This window comes from Papio anubis, chromosome 7 (assembly GCF_008728515.1).
Source record: "Papio anubis isolate 15944 chromosome 7, Panubis1.0, whole genome shotgun sequence".
NCBI lineage: Eukaryota > Metazoa > Chordata > Mammalia > Primates > Cercopithecidae > Papio > Papio anubis.
In genome coordinates, this window is record NC_044982.1 from 159148302 (window position 1) to 159174721 (window position 26420).

Consider the following 26420-nt stretch of genomic DNA (forward strand, 5'->3'; position numbering starts at 1 on the left):
CCAGACAACGTGATCTGTTCTCATTCTGGTAACTTTGATTATAAGGAAAAAAGAGCACATAACTCTTTTGATCCTAAGTGAACTCTGGCTGAACCTGACAGATGTTGAAGCTTTTCATTTTCTCCTCAAGCAAGGCTTAATGGAGATTTTGCTACCAGGGTAATCACCGTTACTCTGTTTGCTCTATTAATCTAGGCTCTCTAAATGTTGACTGTAGATATATAAATGTGGCCTAAGTATCCACTTTTCCATGGACTTATCAGCTTGGGTTTTCACTTTGCAGTTTTACTCTAATATGAGTCCCTAATTAAATGACGACAACAACAAAATCTTCAAGTGCCTTTGCTCTAAATCACAAACTGGAAAAAAGGAATTTCACTTATTCGTTGGATTGCATCAACACCAGCATATTGCTCTACCTAGAAACGTCTCAAGATGTCTGGGCTTTGGAATCACACAGACCCCAGTCTCCATTGGTTGTTCATCCACATCCTAGCAGGGCAAAAACATCACTTGAATTTTGGGAGCCTCTGTTTCTCCCCTGTGGAGTGCAGGTGATGACCCAGACAGGGTAGTCTGATTAAATGACTAAATAAGGTAGAGGATTAAATAAGATACTGGATGTGTGAGAAGTGCTGGAGCTGCTATCTGGAATATAAGGCATGCTGTATGAATGTTTGTTTCTCAAATTCTGACTCTGATTGTCTATGGGAAGATGAGAAATGATCTGCTACCAGGGACTGAACTGCCATGGGCGAAACTACTCTTTCTGAGTTTCCTCCGAGTGGATGCAGGGGCACAGCTCCAAGAGTGAGTACAGTAATCGTGCGGTATGTGGAGAGGGGTCAGTCGTACACTGTTCTACACACTGATCACCTCACTTGGGCCACCGTGGACCTCAGAGCAGGCACTCACCCCTGCTACCGAGTTGTGAGTGTTGCCCAGGCCCTGGACTGCTGGCTACAGATGGGAAGGAATATTGGACATGCTTCCACCCTCAACGAGGGGAATTCTATTTCCTGTTTTCCACTTAACATCATGTGAACTTAGCTAGCCATTTTACCTTTCAGGGTCTCAATTTTCTCATCTGAAAAATTATGGGAGAAAATTAGATCATCCCTAGGATTCCCTCTATGACACAAACAGACAAATCCTGGCTCTGAGGTTCTAATCTGGTGATGATAGAAATAACACAGCTCGCTGGCAGATACAGTGGACCTGGACAGCCACTTGCCAACGGTCGGACTCTCAGGCTTCCTGAGGCTGTTCTTTTCTGAGATCTCACTCTCGGGAAGTTATAACTGCTTTTCTGATCCCCAAGCACCATCGGCAGACACTTCTTTACTGCATTAAAAAAATGTGATGAGTTACCTCATGAAGAAGGTCTGCCTTGTTAGGAATACCCTATGAGATGAACCTGCAAGGCACGGCAGATCCACTGCGCTTCACTGTTGAATGACCAACATTCCTCGCTAACTCTGGACAGAGCAGTGGTATTATATGACCTAATGGTCTAAGATCAAACAGAAAAGAGCACCAATGTTTAAGCAACCACAATGAACCATGTGCCATATTGGAAGCTTCATAAATCATGTTGATGTCAGTGTAGTTAAAAAGAAAATAAAACCAAACAAACAGGGGTCTCATATATAGTGAAGTCCGGTAGACTTATGTCCAAGGTTATTAACTGTGTCAGTCTGGATAAGCTATTCAGTTTCCTGGGACTCCAGTTTCTCATCAGGAAAGGAAGAATAACTCTACCTGCCTGACACAGGTTTGTGTGGATCAGAGCTATGTGTAAATAAGGTAAAACTTATTTCCACTTTCACAGCACACGATTGAACGCCACACAGAACACACAGGACGCCGTATCTTCACATCCCTGCACTCCACTCCTCCCTCATGTGATGTTCAGCAAGAGGCTTAATCCCTCAAAGTCCATTTCCTCATATTTGAAAAAATTATCAGCAGCATATCCGTCTCAGGGCTGATGTGAAGGGCTCTTGGCAGAGTCCTGGCAAAGCGGGCTCCTCGGTGTTAAACACTCACGTATCCCCTACGCATTCTATCAGGCGTGACAGTGTTACTTTAGTGGGATCTATGTCAGCTAACTCATGCTCTCCAGATAATGTTTGTTCAATTCAATTTTTGAAATGAACAAAAGGCTAGAAGCCATTCTATGACGTTCTGAGGTGGTGCTAGGAGTTACAAACGCCCTCTCCTGCCCTGCTGACATTTCTTGCTCAATAGGAAAAATACTGCACATGTTTTTCTAGGCTGAAAAACAGCAAACTTAGATTTGCTGCTAATTCTACTAGGCAGTGTGCAGTAGGTCTCATTTGCCACGCACAGGGCCGGGTTTCAGAGGGAACAATGAAAAGCAAGGTGTATGACAGTGAAATCTAAACAGAAAGTTGCATTTCAAAATCGATTTTGAGATGGAAGGACTCCTTCAAGAACAGGTGGGATTTTTTTTTTTTTTCATATTTCTATGAGATTTTTCCTCTGAGAGTAAAAGGAGGCAGCTTCTAAGTGGCTTTTCTTTCTACTTTGAGTGCTATTTTTACCCTATTTTTCTAGTACTCAGTCCTGCCGTCTCTTCCCCCATCTTCTTCATGCTTTTTGTACTGCATATCATTTCACTTCTGCATTGGAACGCGTCCCCAGGAGGCTGTGATTCTCACAGCTGCTTTTCAACCCAGGCTCTGCTTTTTCACCTTTGACTGTCTGCCTCAGCCTTAACTTTTCACCTGCATCTACTTGACTCTCTTTAATTGAATACATTTCAATGACAATAGCTGGCTCTCTTTAATTGAATACATTTCATTTTGAAATGCTGTTTTTTACTTCTCTTCTGTGGATGAGAAAAGCCAAATGCTTGGGCTGTATTCCCCTAAGGTTAGAGTGAGAGTTAGGGTGAGGGTCTCGCATCTTGGCTCCTATGAGATGCTTCCTGTGGGGTCTACATAAGAACAAGGTGGCTTAGAGATGGAAAGGAGACGAGGACGGGCAGACACCTTACATGCTGGGCCTATTATCAAGATGTTTTGATTATTCTTTACTAGCTTTTCTTTTGATGTTATCTCCTGTTGACAAGTAGTAATTTGCTGAGGAAAGAGTGATGTCTGAATTTGTGTTCCCTAGAATGCAAAGAGGGCGGCAAAAGCTATGGATTCCTATATAGAAAGGGCGATCCCAAGGGAGTGTGAGTGAGGCCAAACGAAGCAACACAGGTGAGGAGGCAACTTGACCCAACTAGCCACCTAGTGTGATCAGTACCCGACCTTTCCACCTCGTGTGCCCGTCTCCTGAGAGGCTGTGTGAACGTCCATTTCTCAGGATGGCCCAAACAGTGGACAGAAGGAAGAGGAATGTGCCCACTGACCCCCATCTCCCATTGGTCACGGGATCTTCCAGTAGCACTTTCCTGCTCCTGCCTTGCCAGGTTGCACAGAAGTCGGCATAGAACATGCCCCCTGGCAGCTTATGCTTCAGTGTTGACTGGAAAACCTACAACAGGGGATATAAAGAGACTAGTGTGGGTGCAGGGCAGGGTGCCATTGGACTGCATCCACATGAAGTTGATCACCCCTGAGACAAGTGGGCTAGAGCAGTGGGGAGAAGAGCTGGAGGCAGAGGGGCCAAGAGGATGCCCAGTAGCACAAATGAGTAGGTTGCAAGATCTGGGCAGTTTTTGAGGGAGACTATAAATCACAGACAGGAATAGTCTCTTCAAACGAACAATCTGGCTACAATACAACCAAAGCCAAGACTCGATATATTGGCAACCAAACATAAGCTGCACAGCAGTGCCTGCCTAATAAACAAAGTGCCCTTAAAAATCATAACCAGATGCCGTACATTGATTTGCATCATGGTTCCTGAAAACAGAGCAGGAAGTTGGGCTAATTGTGGATGTTCCACCTGATGACCTCATAAGCTTAGGATAATGAGACGGAACTACAAAACATAAGCCCTTGGAGGGCAGGGACTTCTTGCTCTCCTCTGTGCATGATAGTATTCTCAGGCTGCTATACAGGAGGCACTTAATACATATTTTTTCAATGACTAAATAACTAAAATGAGCAAATAATGCATATTAATGCATATAATAGAATACTGGCTCCTTCAGCCATTTCTGTGGAAAGACCTTGGACTTCTCTTACTGCGTCAGAAGAAACGAAAACTTGCTGATCAGAAAGAAGCTAAAAGAGTACCAGGAGACCTGGAAACTGGCATACCCCACCTTGGCCAGCTTGGACAGGACGACTCCTAAATTATAGGATGCAGAAGTAATCTCCTTAGAGGCCTGCAGAGCAGCCCTTCTTCATGGTTATATAAACATTTTCAACCAACTGGACCTAACTAATATTTATAGGATGCTCCACACACAGACTGCAGAAAACCAAACGTCGAGAAAGCAAAAAGAATCGACATCATACAAAATACATCTCAGACCATAAGAAAATCAATCTAGAAGAATATCTGAAAACTCCTCCTCAGATATTTAAATAACACATTTCTAAATACTGAAAGGTCAAAGAAGAAGTCTCAAGGGAAATTTTAAAAAGAATGAAGGCAAGGGGAATGGAAAGACGACATGTCAACATTTGGGGGAGATACCTAAAGCATAGCTTAGGAGGAAATTTACAGTGTTAAGTGAATACAATAGAAAATAACAAAGGTCTGAAATCGGTTATCTAAATATCTATCTTAAGAAACTAGAAGGAAAAGAAAGCAAATGAAACCTAAAGCAAGTAGAAGGAAGTAAATTATAAATGTGAGAGCAGAAACCAGTGATGGAGAAAACAGAAAATGCAGAAAACTGATGAAAAGAAAAGCTGGTTCTTTGAAAAGATTTTTAAATATTGATAAACCTCTAGATAGACTGATAGAGAAAAAAAGAGAAAACACAAGACTACCAATATCAGAAATGATAAAAAGGGGCATCAATACTGACCCTACGGACATTATTAAGGGATAATGAGTAATATTACTAACAACTCTATGGCCATAAATTCAAGAAAACAGATCAAATGGACTAATTCCTTAAAAGACAAAAATCTATCAAAATTTACTTAAAAAGACTATATGAATAGTGTGCTATTGCTAGTTTCTTAAAAATGAGTTTGCAGTTAAAAATGCTTCCCCCCATAATAAAAAGAAAAATAAAACTGAAGGTTTGTATTGTTTTGCAAGTAAATTCTTCCAAAATTTTCAGAAAGAAATGACATGAATTCCACACAATATTTTCCCAGAAAGTAGAAAACATTTCCCAACCTGTTCTAGAAGGCTAGTTTTATAATAATACCGAGACCAGACAGGGAAAGTCACAAGAAGAAAAAACTACAGACCAATATCCCTCACGAACATACATGCAAAAATTTTCAACAGAAAAGCAGCAAATCAAATACAGAAATATATAAAAATGATAATATGTCACTAGTAATTACGGCTTATGCCAAAACGCAAGACTGGTTCCATATGTTAAATGCAATCAATATAATTCACTGTGTTAACCAAGTAATTAGAAAAAAGCATATGATCATCCTTAATGAATGGAGAAAAAGGATTCAAAAATTCAATATCCGTTCATGATCACACCTCTAAGCAAATAAAATTAAACAAAACTCCCTTAACTCAATAAAGCTCATCCACCAGAATACCTTCATCTAACATCATGCTTAATAGTAAAAGACACGATATCATTCCCCACTCCTCAGAATCAGAAACAATGTTGTCCTGAAAGCCCAAGCCAAGAAAGACAAAGGAAGGAAGAAAAAGAAATAAAATAGCCATATTCACAGGCAGCATGATTGTAAGTGGGAGATTCACAAGAATCTAAGCAAAAGCTACTAGAACTAATAAATTAGTGTAGCAAGTTTACAGGACAAAAGATGAATGTACAAGTCATTTGTATTCCTACTTATCAGCAATGAACAACTGAGATTTGAAATGCTAAAAACAAAACCATTTCTAACCACACCACAACTACCTCGGTGTAACCGAAACAGAACCTGTGCAGGATCTGTAGGCTGGAAATTGCGGAACACTGAAAGAAACTTTTTTTATGTTTTAAATGAACAGATATACCATATTTATGAATCATGAAACTCAGTGTTGTTAAGATGCTAATTCTTCCCTACTTGACTGATAGATTCATCACAGTCATAAAATCTCAGTGAGCTTTTTTCAGATATTGGCAAGCGAATGTTAAAATGTATATGGAAAGTCAAAGAAAGTAGAATAGCCCAAAAAATCTGAACAGGAGGAACAAAGTGGGAGGATTCAGATTACCCACAGGGTTTAGGAAGAATGATAAACACAGATCAATGGGACATAGTCCAGAAATAGAACCACACAAATAGAGTCTGCTGATTTTCAACAAAGGTGCCAAGGCAGTGCTGTGGAGAAAGGACCATCTTGTCAATAAATGGTGCTGAAACAATGGCAGATGTGAATGCAAAAAAGGGAAATAGCACCTATCTCACAACTTAAACACTTCACATTATCAATATACATTTTACATTATTAAATTTTAAATATAAATATAATATAAATGTTAAACTATACATGCAAAATATATAACTTTCAATGTAAAATTAAATTTAACATTTGAAGTAATCTGTAACATTTTAAATGATGCCATTTTAAATTCTAAAACATCCATAAGACACATTTTAAATGATACCATTTTAAATTCTAAAACATCTATAAGAAAACATAAGAGAAAATTGGATACAATTACAAAAGTGTGATTTATAAAAGAAAAAAACTGAAAAGTTGGCCTTCATCAAGATTAGAATCTTGACTGGGCACTGTGGCTCACGCCTGTAATCCCAGCACTTTGGGAGGCCAAGGCAGGCGGATCTTGAGGTCAGGAGATCGAGACCATCCTGGCTAACATGGCGAAACCCTGTCTCTACTAAAAATACAAAAAATTAGCTGGCGTGGTGGCGGTGCCTGTAGTCCCAGCTACTCGGGAGGCTGAGGCAGGAGAATGGTGTGAACCCGGGAGGCGGAGCTTAAGTGAGCTGAGATCGCGCCACTGCACTCCAGCCTGGAGGACAGAGCGAGACTCCATCTCAGAAAGAAAAGAAAAAAAAAAAAGACTAGAATCTTCACTCTGAAAAAGAGATTGTCAAAAAAATTAAAAAATGAAAAGACAAACTGAGAGAATACATTTTAAAAGTCACATATGTGGTAAAGGACTTGTGTCTAGAATACACAAAAACTCAACATTCAATAATAAGAGAATATACAATTTTAAAAATTGGGCAAAATATTCAACCATACACTTCACCAAATAAAATATAAGGGTCACAAATAAGCATACGAAAGATGATTGTCTAACGGCATTGGCAACATCGGTCTAGACCACAGTGACTTGCCACTACACAACTATCAAGATGGCAAAACCAACAAACAAGGACAATACCAAATCCTTGCCACGATGAAGAGCACCAGAAATCTCATTCATTACTGGTGGAAATGCAAAATTACACCACCACTTTGGAAAAACAGCTTGTTATACAACTAAACACACACTTACCATAATAACCAAGCAACCCCACTCCCAGGTATACACCAAAGTAAATTGAAAAGCTATACTCACACAAAACCTGTACATGAATGTTTCTAGCAGCTTTTTTTATAAGGGCCCCAAACTGCAAGGAAGCAAGATGCTCTTTAACCTGTAACGGATAAACTCTGGTACATCCATACAATGGAATATTACTCGGCAATTAGCTAAGGGTGGACTGTTGTGCTCCAGCACGTCGATGAATCTTACACGCACTTTGCTCAGCGGAAGAAGCCAGACTCCAACTCCCTCCCCTTACCCCGCCATGGCCCATTCTCAATCCACATCTCTGGGTTGGAACATGGGGATTCACATCGTTTAACAAGTTCTAAGATGATGCTGATGACACTGACTTGCAGACCACATGTCCTAGTGTGTATCCACCCCCTGGCCTTATCAACTGGCAGTGTGGGTTGCCAGGTCAATAAGAAAATGAACCAGATTGCTGAAAGACGGGAAAGCTCATGAGTATGGGAATAGGAGAAGTAACGGCAAACACTCGAATGACACTTCAATTACAATATTTTTTGGTGTGCTTCTCTGTCTTGGAGTAGACAGCAGTGTGGGGAAAATGTTTTATGCAGTTTCATATTCTCCTGGCTTAGTACAATCACAGTCAGACAGTAGGGGCTAAATATGCATGTTAGCACCTGTGAAGGAAGTTACTAAATTGGAGATCTCTTTCTTCACAACCTGTCTATATAACCTTAGGAAATTTACCAAACTTTTCCTCAGTTTATCTAACTATGAAAGGAACAATAGTGAGCCACATGACGGTATTCTTATAAGGATAAAAGGAGTTAATACAGGTACATTGCAAAGAATAGTACCTGACCCACAGCAAATCATCGATAAATGTTCACTGCTGGTATTATTTCATTTTGCAGAATGATGTAAATCGTGGTTTTGTTCAGTATGTGCCTGATTGCCTCAGAAGGAAAAAATATGCGCTACTTTCTTGCTAGGGAAATACAAGTTTCACTACCGGACTGATTGAATAAAACATTTTTAGCGATTTGTGGATTTGCATTCTTAACTTTCATGTTGCTAGAAGTAATTGTGATTGGATATTTTTTTTCTCTTCCCCCAGTTTCTATTTTTGAAGTATTCCAAACTTCATATTTTCTGAGAGTTTTTCCTTTTCTTTATTTTGGCAATCAAAACCTTCTCAAATAAATGTAAAGGACACAACGGTGTTTCACTAACCTTATGTGTAGAAATGACAGTTTCCTTATATGTCTATCAGAAGTTACGCTAGCTTAAAATAAAACTTACGGCTATAATCTTTACTTATCCAAATACAGGCACAAAGTGAAAAGCATTTGATTAAAATGGCAAAAATTACCAAATCCTATTGCATTCTTTCTTTGATTTGAAATAACAGAGCATCCCAAATATACAGAAGCTTGGAGAGATCATGGTTCACTGCAGCCTCAACCTCCTAGGCTCAAGTGATCCTCCCACCTCAGCCTCCTGAGTAGCTGAGATTGTAGGTATGAGCTGCCACGCCTGGCCTGAGGATGATTCTTAAGTGATTACATTCAATTTTGCAATGATTACTATAGATTTTATTGCCATAAACCAAGCCACAATGCCCTTGCTCTGTGTACAATATGACAGCCACTAGCCACATGTGGCCACTTAAATTCAAATCAATTCAAATGAAACGAAATTAAAAATCCAGATCCCCAGTTGGATGAGCCACATTTCAAGTGCTCAGTAGTCACATGTAACCAGTGGCTGCCCTATCGGACAGAACGGATGCAGAACATTTTCATCACCATGGAATGTTCTATTGTCGAAGTCAGTTGTGCTTGCCAGTTGTCAGTAGGGAACAGTGGATTTTATCTTAATGCTCTTTTGAGGGGTGTTCTGAAGCGGTTAGAGCTCTTTTCAATAATGCTTCCCATCTTTATAAACGACAAAGTTGGATGAGCTGGAAAGTGTCCTTGTGGGATCTGTTAGTAGTTCCGAATGTGCAGAAAGCTGGCCACAATGGACGGCTGTGGCTGCTGGGAAGGTCCACGCAGTGGAACTCCAAAGTATCTTTGCACCTGTCACTTGCTGAGCATAACTAAGGGACAGAAACGAGCTTCTGTACCACTCCCGGCACCCGCTCACTGCTCACCCAGACAGGCACTCTGTCCTCTCCACGCACCCCACACACCTGGTTGGCTCTCCCTAAAAAGGCACCAGAGACAAATTGTGCCATATTGTTGAAATGCCGAATCTGTGAATTACACAGGATGCCTCTTCAAGTTAGCCAGTGTCTTTGTCAAGAAATTACGAATACTAACTTGCTGAGTCTCAGCATATTTTCACAAGCGAGCTACCCTGATCAGACGCCCAGGCACTGCGGGTGTGTGGAAGCAGCAGGCCTGGACAGAGGCACAGACAGTTTGTAGTTGGGGAACAAGCCTGGATTGGAAGAGGTGGGGATTTTGAGCTGCCAGAGTGTGGCACAGGCATAAGAGACAGTGGAGGGGAGGGAGGAATGGCAACGTGGTTTCTCAAGGGCCATCTGAGGCCAGAGACAAACTTCCTGCAGGGCTAGGGCAGCAGCAGATGCGGGCTCCTTGGGGAGCCTCTGCTTTGGGCGTTCCTCTATGGGGAGTAACTAAACAGACTGGCGTGGATGGGGGAGGTGACATTCAGTATAAAGCTGAAAACCATCAGGTTATAATGGTTCGTCTCAGACAGGCAGGAAGTGCTGAGCTCTGCAGCTGCTCCGTTGCTCTGCTGAAGGATCCTGAGATCATTCTGTTTGGCTCTTGTCCTGCTGGGACCTTGACAGGCCACAAGTTAATAAGGAGTGTGTGGACAGCCACGTGGAACCTCCCTCACTCTCTGCTCCACAACTCACTCTTTCTGGAGGTGTGGAAATCAACAGAGGCATTCTTTTAAAAAAAGAAAAAATGCATAAAGAAACAAAATAAATTTGCGTTGCTGAATAGGTGCTCGCACAGTGGTGCTGACCAGGGATACCCTCATTCCCCCAGGCCCAGCAACCCACGCCTGACAGGGTCCTGAGAGGGCTGAGAGGCCTGAGCTTACTCCTGCTCAGAAGGCTGCCCATTTCATGATGTGCAGTAAAGTCACAGCTGCGCTGTGGTCAGGACCGTCTCAGGCACAATCCCAGAGGAGGTGAAGTGAGAGGCTACCCGCTGAGTAGGTGCTCAGAACAGGGCAAGTGTGCAAGGGAGCTCACATGTATAACGACATCTAGTAACCCAGATCTAGTAACCCAGATGGCCTCTTTCTGTGATAGGGATTATTTTTTCTATGACTTATGGATGTGCCCTATAGGCATCTCAGATAATGCCCTCTTATGCAGACAGACCCTGTCCCTCTGTCTCCCGAAGGACACACTCATATTTCACCTCATTTACCTGACCTCTTCACCGTGGGAAAGACTCCTGGTCAGTAAGTCTGATGAGAACTGCCCAGCCTTCCACCCATTTGTGGACAGATCACTGCCTGCCTCCTGATCCTACTGGGCCATAAGCCTGTGCACCTGGAGTGGACGAACATGTCCACTTCGGACAAACGTGGTATTTTTTTTAAAAAACTAAACTTCTTTAAAATTAGCAGAATGCCTATTTAATGTGAGGACAATTAAGAACATTTATTTTCCCCAAATAGTGGAATTTTATTCCCATCATCGGGCTTTGATAGCATATGGCCTGGGAAACATAAGAAAGGTGAAGGGTGCCTGCACCTGCCCCCAACTCAGCCTGCGGCTGACGGCCTCTTTCTGTGACAGGGATAAATTTTCTATGACTTATGGATGTGCCTTATAGGCATCTCAAATAATGCCCCCTTATGCAGACAGACCCTGTCAGTGGGCATCACTTAGCAGCCTTCGCATGTCACATGGCAAGTGGTGGTGGTGTGCCTTTCTGCTTGCACGTACGATGTAAAGACACAGCCTATTTTAATTGTGGCCATCTGACAGCAAATAGTCTGCTACAATAAACATGAACAAGCAAAAAAGACAGAGAGAAAGAGAGAGAGAGAGAGAGGATAAAACCAGCCAAATGCACTAAATGAGAAAAGAGCGGTCAATGCAAGAAAGTGGTCGAGAAAGCAGTAGCCAGGGCTCCGTTTATCTTCTGAGCTAAGGCGCTTACAGCAAATCCACCTTCTCCCAGCAAGCACCTCCCCTTGCTCTCCTGCCCCTTACCTTCACAAACAGTATGTTCTCATTCTCCTCAGTCTGCATAGACCCCTGAGGCAGGTGAGCAGGCTTTGGCTTATTCTGTCATTTGTCCTGTACACATCAAATTCCTTGTCTTTGACTTTCTTCCAAGTCACATACAGATATTTCTGCTAAAGGGGCTCTCTTTTCACATGTCGCAGTGTCTCTGGCAGACTTCCGTGAGGTCCCACCCGGCAGTCTGGTCTGCTTGGGTGTGAGGTGAGCTGGGAAAGGGGAGTTTTCTCCACCACCCGAGCCTTCTGAATGGGGCCTGCCCCTAAGGTCTGGGTTGCAGATCCAGGAGCTTCCAAGGGACCTCGGGACAGCTTCTTTTCTGGATTTCTCTCCGTTTATTCCCAGAAGACACTTGTGTTTGGCAGAATAGCAGCCCCCAAAGATTTCCATGTCATCATCCCTAAAACCCTTGAATATGTTCCCTTACATGGCAATTGGGACTTTGCATATGTGATCAAATTAAGGATACTGAGATGAGGAGGTGACCCTGAATTATCTGGGTGGGCTCAGTCTAATCCCAGAGGTCCTCGTAAATTACAAAGGGTGGCAGGAGAGTCAGAGTCGGAGAGGAGACGTGATGAAGGCATCACATGTCAGAAGTCTGGGGCCACATGCCCAGGAACGTGGCAGCCTCTAGAAACTAGAAGAGATAAGGATGGGCTTCTCCCCAGAGCTTCCAGAAGGAATGCAGCCCTGCCAGCACCTTCATTTTAGGGCTTCTGGCCTCCATAAGTGCAAGATAATAGATTCGTGCTGTTTTAAGCTACTAATTTTGTGGGAATTTGCTGCAGCAGAAAGAAGAAACTAATACAAGATCAGAAATTTTGGTTTGGCTACATATGAATATTAGGAATCACCACACCTTGTATAAATGGCTTATTCTTTATGCCAATTTGCCACATAGTGGAATAATTACACACATCATTAAACATGTAGCATATAAAGCTTGTGAGAGTTTTGCTTTTAAATTATAAGGCCAAAATGTGCATGGATCAGACACAGCCTCGATGACACAGCAACACTGTCCCTCATGGTGAAATGAGAGCCAGAAGATTTGAGTTCTGGTTCAGTCTCTGTCAATTATGCATCATCTGAGTCTCTATTGTTTTCACCTGTACATGTCTAAGTTCTCTTTGAGCTTTAACAGTTCTCACATATAATAAAAGTTTAATCAAAGTCTAACTAAAGAGTAAAGAAACTGGGTCTTTGACATGTGTGATTCACACCAAGAGGTAAGCAAGTAGCAACTTAAAAAATACCAAATGATAATTTTGACCAATAAAGAAAGTGAAGGGGCAAGATGGTGTGCTGACAAATAGACCACTCACACTGAGGGTGCAATGTCCGGATCAGCATCTATGGCAGAGGAGACCCAGAAGGGAGGATATCTGGTTTTCAGATATCCTCAATTCCTGTATGTGCTTGCAAAATCTCTGGCAAATAATTTAAAACGTGTAATTTTTTTCCTATGTAAAAAAAATGGAAAGAGGAAGGAGGGAAAGATAAAAGGAAAGAAGGTGGAGAGGAGGGAAGGAAATAATGGAAAGGAAGAAAAAGGAAAAGAAGGGAGAAAGGAAGGAAGGAGGGGAAAGAAGGAGAAAGGAAGAATGGAAGAAGGAAAGAAAAGAAAGGGAGAAAATGAAGGAAGAAGAAAAAGAAGGAAGGAAGGAAGGAGTGGAAGGAAGGGAAGAAATGGAGGGAGGGAAGGAAATAAGGACAAGAAGGAAAAAAGGAAAGGGAAAGGAGGGAATAAAGGAATGGAAGGAAAGAAGGCAAGGAAGGAAGAAAGGAAAGGGAAGGAGGGGAAGGAAGGAAGGAAGGAAGGAAAGGGAAGGAAAGAAGGAGGGAAAGATAGAAAGAAAGAGGTGGAAAAGCGGTAAGGAAAGAAAGGAAGCAAAGAAAAGGGAAAAGAAGGGAGAAAGGAAGGAAGGAGGGGAAGTAAGAAAAAAGGGAGGGAAGGAAAAAGGAAGGAAGAAAGGAAGGAAGGGAGGAAGGGAAATACTCATTTTTGAATCCCCTACATATTCCTCTCTAGAAGCACTAAAGATTTACTTTGAGTCTTCCCCTCCTCTTCCACTACCCTAACTTCGCCCTAAGGCAAAAGAATGGTGATTTGATTCAGTGTATTCCAGAAAATGACTGTGCACAGTGATGAATGTGCCAGCCTAGCATATAGGGGTTGCTCCCTGTGTAGCACCTGTCCACAACCCAAGTGCACACACCTCACACTGATTTTGACAGCAGACACTGAGCCATCACTGTCCTTCACATCCCTCACCACAATAATTCACACAGAGACTCAAGTCGGCTCCACTAAAAGTATCCCCTAGGGTTTTTAAGAAGAAGCCAGGAGATGTCTATTTCCTTTTTGGCAGTGATGCATGATGAGGTGAGAATCCAGACATGGAGCACCATGCTTCAGTCTCAGGAGATGAGGAGCCAATCCCGTTACCACCAGCTAAAACACTGTTCTTCCCCCATTCACAAGTCAATTAATCCTCTTTTCAGCATGGGCTGAATTGTATCTTCCTTACCTGTAATCCAAAGAGTTGAGGCTTTTACTGAATGACAACCCCATGGCAAGAGGGTGCATGTGCATCGAGGCTACACTGCATGCATTGTGGTGTCCTCCTCACTTGGTTCTTCCTTTCATCGCCTGCAGTAGCGAGAACATTCTTCACAGTGCACCTGACAGTCAGGCTCTGAGCTACTCGTGGCTTTGGATTGACTTTTACACTCATCAGAAGGTTTAGGTGTGGGCTTAGGACAGTAATGGCTTCTTGAGCCCACAAATATTAGGGCCTGAAAATGTTCTTAGGAGACAGCCTGGCTCCCAAAATTTCATTGAGTCAATGCCCTACCTAGGAACACATGTTACTTGCCCAGTGCTGCTGGATTTATTTCCATGTATTCATGTCACTGGAGACAAGGAAGATACAAGTTATTGATCTGGAACAGGATTCAGGTATTGCCAGCCTCATTGGAAAAAAAAATGTTAGAGTAATCCATTAATATCATATCAAAAAGTAATACATTCATTACACCCTTCATAGAAGGTTGAGAATTTACCATTCCCTTATTAATTCTCCACATTCCCCACCTTTCCAGGTCTTTCTCAATAAAATAAGGTTAGAACTAGAGGTAGTGACATATTTAGCAGAGATGCTTAGTTCTAAGTGTATAGAAAATCTCCAACCTAGAAGTGATCAAGAATTAAGTTAACCATAGAAGGCATATAATCTGAAAGGCTGTCACCTATCTTGGGCTATTTTAATGTCTTTCTATCTGAAACATGAAGATAGAACCCAAGGAGCTGAGGTGGTCTCTTCTGAGGAAACTGCTAGGACATAAAACAAAAATACAAAGTTCACTGTCACCCAAACCCCTGAACATCACAGAACAGGACTGAAGAGCCACCTGCCATGACTGAAACCAGCCTAATATTTCATAGAACTGATGTTAATGGGTTTTTTTCTTGACTAAACATAGAAATTGACCCTCTTATTCTTGAAGTTTGAGAAACTTACATTTGTCTTATCTGAGTTTCTTACTCAGAAAACCAACCATCAGGCCTCCCAAATAGTATTAGAGTTGAAACTCACCACATCTAGAGGGGAATAGACTCTTCATCCAACCATATAAGAGTTGGCCTGTTGACCAACTCTTATATAAACCCCTAACTTTAGGGAGAGACCGATTTGAGACTGGCCTCCTGTCTCCCAGCTGATGTCACTCGTTTCAAAGTCTTTCTTCCCTGGGAAAACTTGTTGTCTTGGTGATTGGCTTTCTGTGCAGTGAGCAACAGGACGTAGGCCGAATCCCTGGCACTTGGCAACATGACCAGTCATGACTCACCTTTCAGAATGCCTTGCTTCTCTACGTTTGGAAAATCCCCAGATCTACTTCTAAAATGAAGTAATGAATTAAACCACTTAAATAACTAGGACATGGGTGTTGGTTTAAGGGCCATTTATGCTTATACAGATTCAGAAGTAGTTCAGGCCACACTTTTAAACTTCTTCAGCATCCCCTGCCCTGATAGCTCATCCTGGCCCCAGGACCCTGTTACAGGCCAGCCTTGTGCATCTCCTCTTCTCTGGGGACTAGCCATGCTGGGCTGTCAGAGTGCATGCTCAGGTAATCTTTTTGGAATGAGTGCTTCTGCTTCATGCTGTGTCTTTTGAGTGAGATTCATCACCCAAATTAAGCTGGATAGAGCCTCAGCACACAACTTAGCTGAGTCTGCAAGAGAAGTACAACAAAAAGGGAAGGTGCATTGTGTTCACTCCAACCAACAGTGTGACATCCCTGATGACAGACAGTGGGCCGGGGATGGGCAGGAGGAGCAGGCTAGGAACAGAAAACCAAGACCACTATGGAAAGATGGTCCTTAAAGAACATGAATCTTCCTTCTACCTAGCTTTTCATTTTAGGGACTGTTTTTAATTTGGAGGAAAAAATTCCAAAGGAGCATTGCGATGTGGTGCAGCAAGAAGCAGATAAACACCACATCAGTCAGTGAGCCACAGGCCCCTGCAGCTGTGTCTCATCCTCTGAGCATGGTCTGAGCCTGTCCACAGAGCTTCCCTTGCAACTCATGATTTTTTTAGAAAAATCACATATCTTGAGAAAGTAAGAACTTGAACCTGATCGAGTTCCAGGCCTACAACATGAGTATAGGCAGAAGCTTTGACCTTCCACTGACATCCTTCCCCCTCTCCCTCAACTGGGCTAGCCAGGACCCAAGCCTCTCAAACCACTATGCAGACAAAACACAGGCCATATTAAATTTAAGGTGACTTGTTGGATCTTGGTAGATAATAATGATAGTTTTAGAACTGGGATCTGTTGGATCCCAGAGATGCTCATTTGTGACCCCATTTTGCTACTCACTGTGTGAATAGGAAGCGTCACATCACCCAGCATCCTTCACTGCATTTGCAATGAGGCCTTCGTAACATTTCCCCACTTCATAAAGGTGTATGAGAAGCTGATAAAATATAAAATGTCTTTCAATTATTTATGTTCCTGGGAGCTGTATGTAGCTTAAACTTAAAAATGAGGTAAGGCATGTCTGGGCCAAATATTAGTAGGCAGTTGTGTTGACTTAACCACCATCTAACTAGCCCTCCCACATACGAACCACAGAGAATTAGACTTCTGCTAAGGGCAAGAGTTTCAAGATAGTTGGCCGCATTAATACTGGGACTCAAAACCCAACGTGGCAACACTAAAATGTTAAAACTTGGCCCAGTTGTGTGTTCCTGAACCATCTGTTGTTCCTCAGTGTTCTCTCCAATAGGAGAAATAGTCCTTATGTTAGGGTGAGGTTTCCAAATACCCTGGAAGGCATCTGCACTACTCTGTTTGTGTTTGGACAAGAACAGGGTATGAGGATACACTTGATATCCAGCCTGAAGAAATTGATAAACCAAAGGAGGAAAACACTGAGGACTGAGTCTATAAAGCCGGCTCCAGTAACCAATTGACTTTGTTTTTGTACATTTAGAAATAATATAGAAAACAGACCTTCAAACATGATTTATACCAAATGAATATTTAAAGGTTTAAAACCTGTGCTAACAAGTTGTTTATAGATTTAATCTGCCCCTTCTGTTAACAACATGAGATAATTTTGCAATTTCTCTCGACCACTCCATCAAGTAGAGAGTAAAATGGATTTAATAGTCCAGCTAGCTGACAATCACAGAAAAGTACACAATTCTCTAACATGTTAAGATACAATAGGCAAAGTCATTTATGGACTTGAAATTACTCTAAGACACAGGAATGATCATATAAATCCCAGCAGCATAAATGAGAAAAATATTCAAGGTCATGAGGAAATTTAGGGAAAAGCATTATGTATGTCTTGATATCCCTATTCTATGTCACTCTTTCCTTTCAAGTTGGTATCTAATTTAGTTTTTGAGCTGAAGGGAAAATTAGTCTACAGTATAATCTTAAAATAAATGGGCAGTGGGTTAGTTGTATAGTTTGACCGTGTTCTCACCCAAATCTCATCTTGAATTGTAGCTCCCACAATTCCCACGTGTTGCAGAAGGGACCCAGTAGGAGGTCATTGAATGGGTGTAGGTCTTTCCCATGCTGTTCTCGTGATAGTGAATAAGTCTCACAAGAGCTGATGGTTTTTAAAGGGGAATTCCCCTGCACATGCTGTCTTGCGGGCTGCCATGTAAGATGTGACTTTATTCTTCCTTTGTCTTCTGCGATGATTGTGAGGCCTTCCCAGCCATGTGGAACCATGTGAGTCCATTAAACCTCATTTTTTAAAATAAATTAACCAGTCTTGGATATGTGTTTTTTAGCACCATGAAAACGGACTAATACAGTTAGTCATCCTATCAAAAGAACAATCAAAAAATACAAGACAAGTAAGTTCTACAGATCTGCTATACAAATAGTGTCTATAGGTAACAATACGATGTGCATTTAAACATTTGCTAAGAGGGCAGATTTCATGTTAAGCATTTTGTATACCCTGACCCCACCTCACACACAAAGCAAAGGCATACAAGGAAACTTCTGGAGGTGATGAGTATGTTTATTCTCTTGATTGTGGGGATGGTACTACTACAGGTCTATGCATATGTCCAAACTCATCAAATTGTATGCCTTGAATATGTGCAGTATTCATTTCTGTATACCAAATATACCTCAAAAAAGCCTTTTATAAAAATCAAAGAATCTTTTATAATTTTTGCTATTTTTTTGGCACCTAAATAGATACACTCTGAACCAAGGAAGAGATTATGGAAACCAGTTTTTCTGTAGGCACACTTTCTTCTTAGCCCCTTAGATTCAGGCTGTTTTGTGTGCCCCCATGTTACTTCACTGAAGATGATTTAGCCAATTAGGACTGGTGAGTACTTTTATAAATAAAGAGATATCACAAGCCTTGAAAATAGGCATACGATGAAAACATTTTTCTGCAAAAGCAGTCAATAGAAAGTGAGGAAAATGAAGTCAGAGATTTATTACACTTGGTAGAAAAATAATTGCATGCATACAAGCTGTGTGTGCGTGTGTGTGTGTGTGTGTGTGCCATAGTCTGGTTGAGCATTAAGAACCTTACCAGACTTTATCATTTGACCAAAACATTAACTATTTTTTATATTTTAATAACAATAACACTTTGCTGACTAGTTCTTTAGTATCTCAATATTTTTAAATGCCCCCTGTTCGTTTTTTAAGGATATAGCCGTGGGAAACAGAGGTGGCATGGCAAAAAGAAACGCAGAGATCTCCGCAGCATGCCCTGGAAAGCCTCTCCCTACTGAGCCGTTGTCCAGCACCGGGTCCTCCCCTGGGGAGGGCTCTGGAGCCTCGAGCAGCCTCTAAGGACTGACACTTGATAGATCAACAGCTCAGTGCTCCACGAGCACTGTCCAGTTCGTGCAATCACGAGCAGAGCCTATAAAACGGCTGCTTAAGGGAAACAGGGATGATGCTGTGATTTTGTCTACATTAAAACATTCGCCACTGTCATTTTCAACCTCCCATCCTATGCCCCCTCCCTTCATTGGATTGACCCCAATATTCAGTACCCTGAGCCGTCTAAGTCACTCAAGCTTGTTCTTTTACGGAAAGGGGAAGCATCAGACATTGGCTATTTAAATTTATTGCTTAATGACTTCATTAGAATTTAGATTAGATTCAATTACATTAAACACAAATGCTCTGAAAAAGCATGTGAGTTTGGGGCTTTTTCTCTCTCACCGTGGAATGATGGATTTTGTCATCGTTGGTGACAAGAGTTTCAAGCATTTTTAAGAAGGAGAAGAAATATCCTGGGAAACAAGAGAGCCTTTGCCTTTTTGCTCAAGCAGGACTAAAAATAAACTTTAAAAGATGACAGGGAAAAAATTCTGATGGGTGAATTTCTTTCTCCAAAACGCCCTCTCTTCTCCTGATACAAGTGAGCAAAAGACCGGGAATCAGGAGTTCAACGCATCCAAGTCTATGTCAGTCCTCTCTTTACAGATCCAATTCTAACCTCCTTTTATTCCACGGTTTTTAAAGGCTGTGCTTTCTGATACACTTTAATGTTGTTTGTATTATGTCTTGGTATTCATTCATTTGTTCAGTGGATGTTAATTGAGTGTCCAGCCCATGCCAGACAGTGTCCTGGGCGTTTGAGAGACATCACTGAACAAAATAGACAAAAGCCTGTGGGTTCTGTGTGGCTGGAGGTGCATTGAAAGCTTCCTGATCCTCTGGGCACTTTGGCCTAAATTCAATCCACCAGTTTATAAATTCTGAGTGCCTCCCTTGTTCTTCTGCTGGCCTGAAGGGCCTCCACTCTCTGAATGTTTATAAAGTGTCTGCGGATACACAAACAGGCTTGAAACATTAATGAAAATGTCCAGGAAGTTTCAGTGAGCTGCTCCAGAGCGAGACTCATCTGGGCATAGCAGTGTAGGGGACCGGTTGAAAGCCCACGGGTCAGACTCTGCTTGTTCAAATCCTGGTCCACTCAGTCCTGTGTAATGTGGATTTGGGGAGAGTTATTTAAATCTCTCTATACCAAAAAATTTCTCATCCATAAAATGGAACGATCATAAGAATAATAAATAGAAATTCACAGAGGTTTGAAGTGTGAGAAATGAGACAATATACGTAGAGCATTTAGAATGGATCTAACACAAAACAGTCAGTAAATTCTAGATCTTGTTATATCTCTTTCTCTAGTATTAGCTTCCAGCTCAAAGCTGGGTTTCAATCAGTGTCTCATAAGAGGACAAATAAGGGAATGAATAAATAAAGTCTGATAATAGGTACTGCAGCAATATTTTAAAGAAAATCACAAGGCACACTTAGTGTCATTTAAGTCCAAACCAATGCCCCCTTGAAGGAAAGGAATTTACCTAAGAAGAGCTTACTGTGGCTGGGTCAGAAGCAAGGATGCCAAGCCTTGAAGGGGAAGGGGAGACAAGAGGTGGAGCAGGTAGAGAGGACATTTGAGCATCCGCGGAGGCTGTGTATTTGCAGATCCCTTCACTTCTGCTAACACACGAGAGACAGATTTTGGAGACCATAGAAATGTGGGACAGAAAGCATGTGGAAAATGAACCCCTGAATCCATAAATGTAAGTTAAATGATTTGATTCATCTTCCTTCCATACTTTCCTGGAAATAAAAAAAGATTTTTTCCCCTCTATTCTGTACACATAATAGGTGCAAGAGTAGGAAAATGGCTTGAAAAAACATTAAAGTGGAATATTTACCAGTGAGATGAAGGGAGAAAATGGAACTTAGGTATTACATAAATTGGATAATCACTTCTAAAAATTCTGAGAGAGGTCTGTTTCTTAGTAAACAGGAATGCCATTTTTGGCTCTGATAAAGACCCTTATTTCACTCTGTAAATTTCTACACCTAAGGCATGGCTTTGGAGAAATAGGAACTTATATTTCAATTCAAGTTCTGTCATTTTTTGCTAGATAACTTTAACCTTTTAAAAATAAATCTCTCTTGCTATCACTTTCTTTATCTGTAATATGACATATTAATCCTAATTAAGACAATTATTTTGATGCCTTAAACACAAAGTCTTATAAAAGAACCCAGTGATACACCTGCCCAATTTAAACTCAATGTTAAGACCCCTTTCACTTCCCACAATAGATAACACTTTGAATACATATTTTAAGTGCTAGTCAAAAAATTTTTAAAGTGAAGACATCCTAAACTTTTGTCAATGAATGCAGACTTACTCTCTATGCTTAACACACTGGGCACTGTCCTCTATTATAGCAAGTATTGACTTGAATTATAATTATTTATGCATCTGCATATAAGTTGCGGTATATAAATGTAAGCTGTAGAACCTAACTGTGGCTGATTCAGCAACAAAAGAGGAGGGTTTATTCGTAGAATATTATTCCCTCTTGAGACGCTACTAAAAAGAAGTAAAGGCATAAACTCATAATTCCAAAGGATCAAAAGATAAATCAGCCATAAAATGATAGGGGAGCCAGAAAGCAGAACGAGTGGTAATTGACTAACAAGACCTGAGAAATGTAAATTATAAGCCAGCACAGAGGAATTATGTAACCCCCAGAGCTCTGACCCTTCTGCATATATAAAACCTCAGAACTGGGCTTTGGATGAGATTAGAAGGCACTTCTTTGGGGAAGATAATAAACCCCAAAGTCAAGGGTGGAGGAGTGTATAAAATAAACCCTAAAGATACTGACAGTTTGGGATTACCCAATATAGTGCCCTAACCAGATCATCATACAGTGAAATTTATAGTTAACAAGCTCTCACTGTGTGTAGAGAACTTTCAACCAGCTTTCTAGTTACCCAGGCTTAAATATGGCAGACAGTCAGGGATTATCATACATCCAAGGGAAGCCTCTAACATGAAAGGCATCCAAACAAACAGAAAGAAGCAACTTGGAGAAAACAGACTACGCATGGCACAGAGACTGCAATTCCCAAAGTGCGTGAGTAGCCATACCCTCAGAGGAATAAGAGCAGACTTCACACCTAAGAAAATAATGGTACTGTGCTATACACAAAGGAGGAGACAGACATTCAGAGGAAAAAACAATGCTCTTAGAAATTGAAAATGTGTTGCAAATATTAAAAACTTAGCAGATGGATTGAAAGATAAAGTTGAGAAAATCTCCCAGAAATTAGACTCAAAAGGCTTTTAATGGAAAAGAAGAAAAGACAAGAATATTAAAGATTAGTTTCAGAAAGTTTAATAGCCAAATAATAAAAGCTCTGAAAATAGAAATAAGAAATGTGAACAAAATTATATCATTTAAGAAATATTTAAAGACTCCTTCCAGGAATTGAAGAATATTAATTTGCAGACTGAAAGATCCCATAAGTGCTTGGCAAAATGGGACAAAAATAGACCCAAATCAAGGCACATTCTTATGAAATTTAGGAACGCTAGGGATAAAGAGAATATTCTAAAAGAATTTAGAAGAAGACAAGGCAAAAACAGAGTATAGACAAAGGATTAAAAATCCAAATGGTGGCTGGGCATGGTGGCTTAGTGCTGTAATCCCAGCACTTTGGGAGGCTGAGGCGGGTGGATCACGAGGTCAAGAGATCGAGACCATCCTGGCCAACAGGGTGAAACCCCGTCTCTACTAAAAATACAAAAGTTAGCTGGGCTGGTGGCGCGTGCCTGTAATTCCAGCTACTCGGGAAGCTGAGCTAGGAGAATCATTTGGACCCAGGAGGCAGAGGTTGAAGTGAGCTGAGATCTCACCATTGCACTCCAGCCTGGGCAACAACAGTGAAACTCCGTCTTAAAAAAAAAAAAGAAAAAAAATGGCTCAATCTTCTCAGCATCAACACCACAATCTCAACAATGCTTGTATACTACCCTTAAAATTCTGAAGGAGAACGAATCCCAGACTCAGCTCTATACCCAACAAAGTATAATTACAAATAAAAATAAATGGCAATTTCAGGTATTCAAATTTTCAAAAAATTTACCTACCAGGAATCCTTTCTCAGAAAGCTACTGAAGAACATGACTTCCCCAAGTGAAAAAATTATTCAGGGAGATAACAATGCAATCTAAGGAACAGAAAGTCCTAAGGATGATGGTGAGGGGCAACTCAATATGACAGCTGAGGACTAGGCCTCTTCAGAAAGTACCAGCCTAGATGGAGAACTCAGACGGCTTAGCAAGAGATGCCTCCCAAAAGATGAAACTGATAGAATATGTTGTTTTTAAGGAGATTCAGACAATGAAGGGAGAGGTTAGGATGTATTAGTGGTAATGAAAAGCTAAGCAAACAATGGCAAAAATATGATTATCACATTAAAAATTCAGGAAAAAAGATTAATGTAGTATAGGTTAGTATACACTATAGGCTTCAGTTCTGAAAAATATTTAACATTGATTTAACAAAAATATGATTATGTTTTGGATCTATTTAACTATATTGGAAGGTAGATGAATGAAATGTGTACAAATGTGTAAGGAGGTAGTCAGAGACATAAGTCAATAGGTAATTCTTTTAAAAATAAAGAAATGGACTGGCATGGAGGCTCACGCTTGTGATTCCAGCACTTTGGGAGGCTGAGGTGGGCGGATTACCTGAGGACAGGAGTTTGAGACCAGCCTGACCAATATGGCAAAACCCTGTTTCTACTAAAAATACAAAAATTAGCCCAGCCTGGCCCATGCCTATAATCCCAGCTACTCGGGAGGCTGAGGCAGGAGAATCACTTGAAGCCCAGAGGCGAAGGTTACAGTGAGCCAAGGTCGTGCCCCTGCACTCCCGCCTGGGCAACAAGAGCGAAACTCCACCTCAAAATGAATAAATAAATAAAATAATGATACTATAAGCATGACATACAGATTTATGAAAATAAATATCATCATCATCATCATGAAAGAGAAACATATTGAAAGCCTTTGGGCATCCAGAAATTGTGGATGGAGTGTGAACTGGTTATGGGAATGTGGGCTCTCAAATGCAGAATTATAGAACTATTTGACTCTAAAATATGTTTTAGAATCAAGGAAGGAAGGAAGGAAGGAAAGAAGGAAGGGGGGGGGAGGGAGGGAGGGAGGGGAACATTTTGCTTGGCTATGATTTTTTAAATCTCTGATGGATTTTCCTGAAAGAAAATACAGTAAGATGGTGTGGTAAATTTATAACATCTCTCACCCATAGCAAAATTCAGTAGAAAATGTTAAACATGTTTAATACATGTCAAGTTATAATAGTTTCATAAAGATACATAACTGAATTGTCTTCATCCATATTCACTAAGGTTTCTTCATATTCCTGCTACATAAGTACGTATCCTGCTATGGCAAAACACTGCACACATACATAAGAAAACAAGGCAGGAAGGACGAGACAGACAGACAGAAAAGTCACTGAGGGGCATCAAGCAGCTTGTTTTAACTACCATATTATGCTAATTAATCATCTAATTTTGGTGTTACAGAAATGGCTGCATCACATCTTATTGTCTATTTGTGCCTAAAAGCAATAATGAGAATACTCTAGAATGACCCAAACATTTCATCCTCCTTTGAGCTAGTTCTCACTCTCTTGAATAAGCCATCTTGATGGAGGTGCTGCCCCAACCTCCTGAGATGACATTGCCCCTTTGTTTAAGGGAAAAGCAGATTTCCCCTGTGTTTTTCTATATCTCCAGCCCTATGCCCTATTCCTGTCAGTTTGGGACAAAGCTCAGAAATGAAACAAAGTTTACAAAAAATTCAATCACTGTAGAGATTTAAACAGGATTTAATTTACTTTGACAGTAGATCCATAGGGACACTTTCTTTTCTTAGCTGCAGTGACATTTTATTGTTGCATCTAATTGATGTTCACAATGAAAATTAATCACACAAATTGTCAAGTGATTTTTGCCATCAAAGGAAGACTTTTTGTGTGGTATGTGTTAAATGCATCTGCTATCATTGAATAACAAATGTGTGGCATGTAGCTAGACATGCCGATATAGCTAGGGACATTAATAAGAAAAACTCACAAGAACGTTTTGTTCCATGAATAAGTACAGTTCAAAACTTTTAAATTAGTCTCCAATGTATTCACATATTTATAGTCTTGCCTTATATTTGGAATTCTGTCTCCCTAAAAGAAATCTAGTATTATGGTCTACATTTCTTGCTCACATACAAACATTTTCATAACTAATGTCTTTGCCAAAGACTCCTCATCATTATTCATTAGAGCCAAGATAGAACTATCGAAATGGTGTAATTTTTATTTTCCCCCTCAATTTATTAGGGGATTATAGAAAGATTAGACTTGATCGTATGTTAAAAATCATTAAAAAGACAATTACGGATCACAAAAATGCATGTTTTGTACATTTCAGAGGAGTAAAATATCAGAGAAGAGACCTTTCTCATTAATACGTGTCCTTGTGTTGAACTTAGAGCTGTGTCAAAGCCATAATGTACGAACACTTTGAAAAAATGTTTTCCCTATTTTGGGCTATCTGCTTCATAGCACTGATGTTCTGATTGACTACTTGAGAAATTGTTAAGATAGGTGCAAATAATTATTCTAAAAATCATTTGAACTAGCAACTATGTTTAAACTCAAATGAAATATATTTTCCACTAGTCTAAGCTCATATTTTTTTTTCTTTAGACAGAAACTAGAAAACCAGTTTTTTAAAACTGGAAAAATTCAAGGCTATGGGCAGGGAAGAATGTTTCTGGCAAATGTGTTTGACATTGATTGACATGTTACGGGTAGAGAATGTAGCTTTGGGTCTGAAGACAAGATCGAGACGGTATTATTTTTATAAAGTAGATGATTATGATGAGAGGTGGGGTATAAAGAGAAAAAATGAAGACAATTCATGTGCTAAGGAAGTGAAAAAACCTGGCTAAACAACTATAAATGTATAATGGTATTACTCACTGCACATTTCCACTCATCTTTCCCGGTTTTTTAAATTGTACTTGACACTGTTGGCTATTCTCTTCTTGAGAGAGAAAAAAAATAATCACCCCTTTCATTTACTTTTCTGGCCATACCTGCCCAGCCTCCTGTGTACATGTCTCTTCCTCTGCTTTGCCCCTATTTTTGTGTCCCCACCAACTTTTTCCGACACTGCGCACGTTTATGCTTA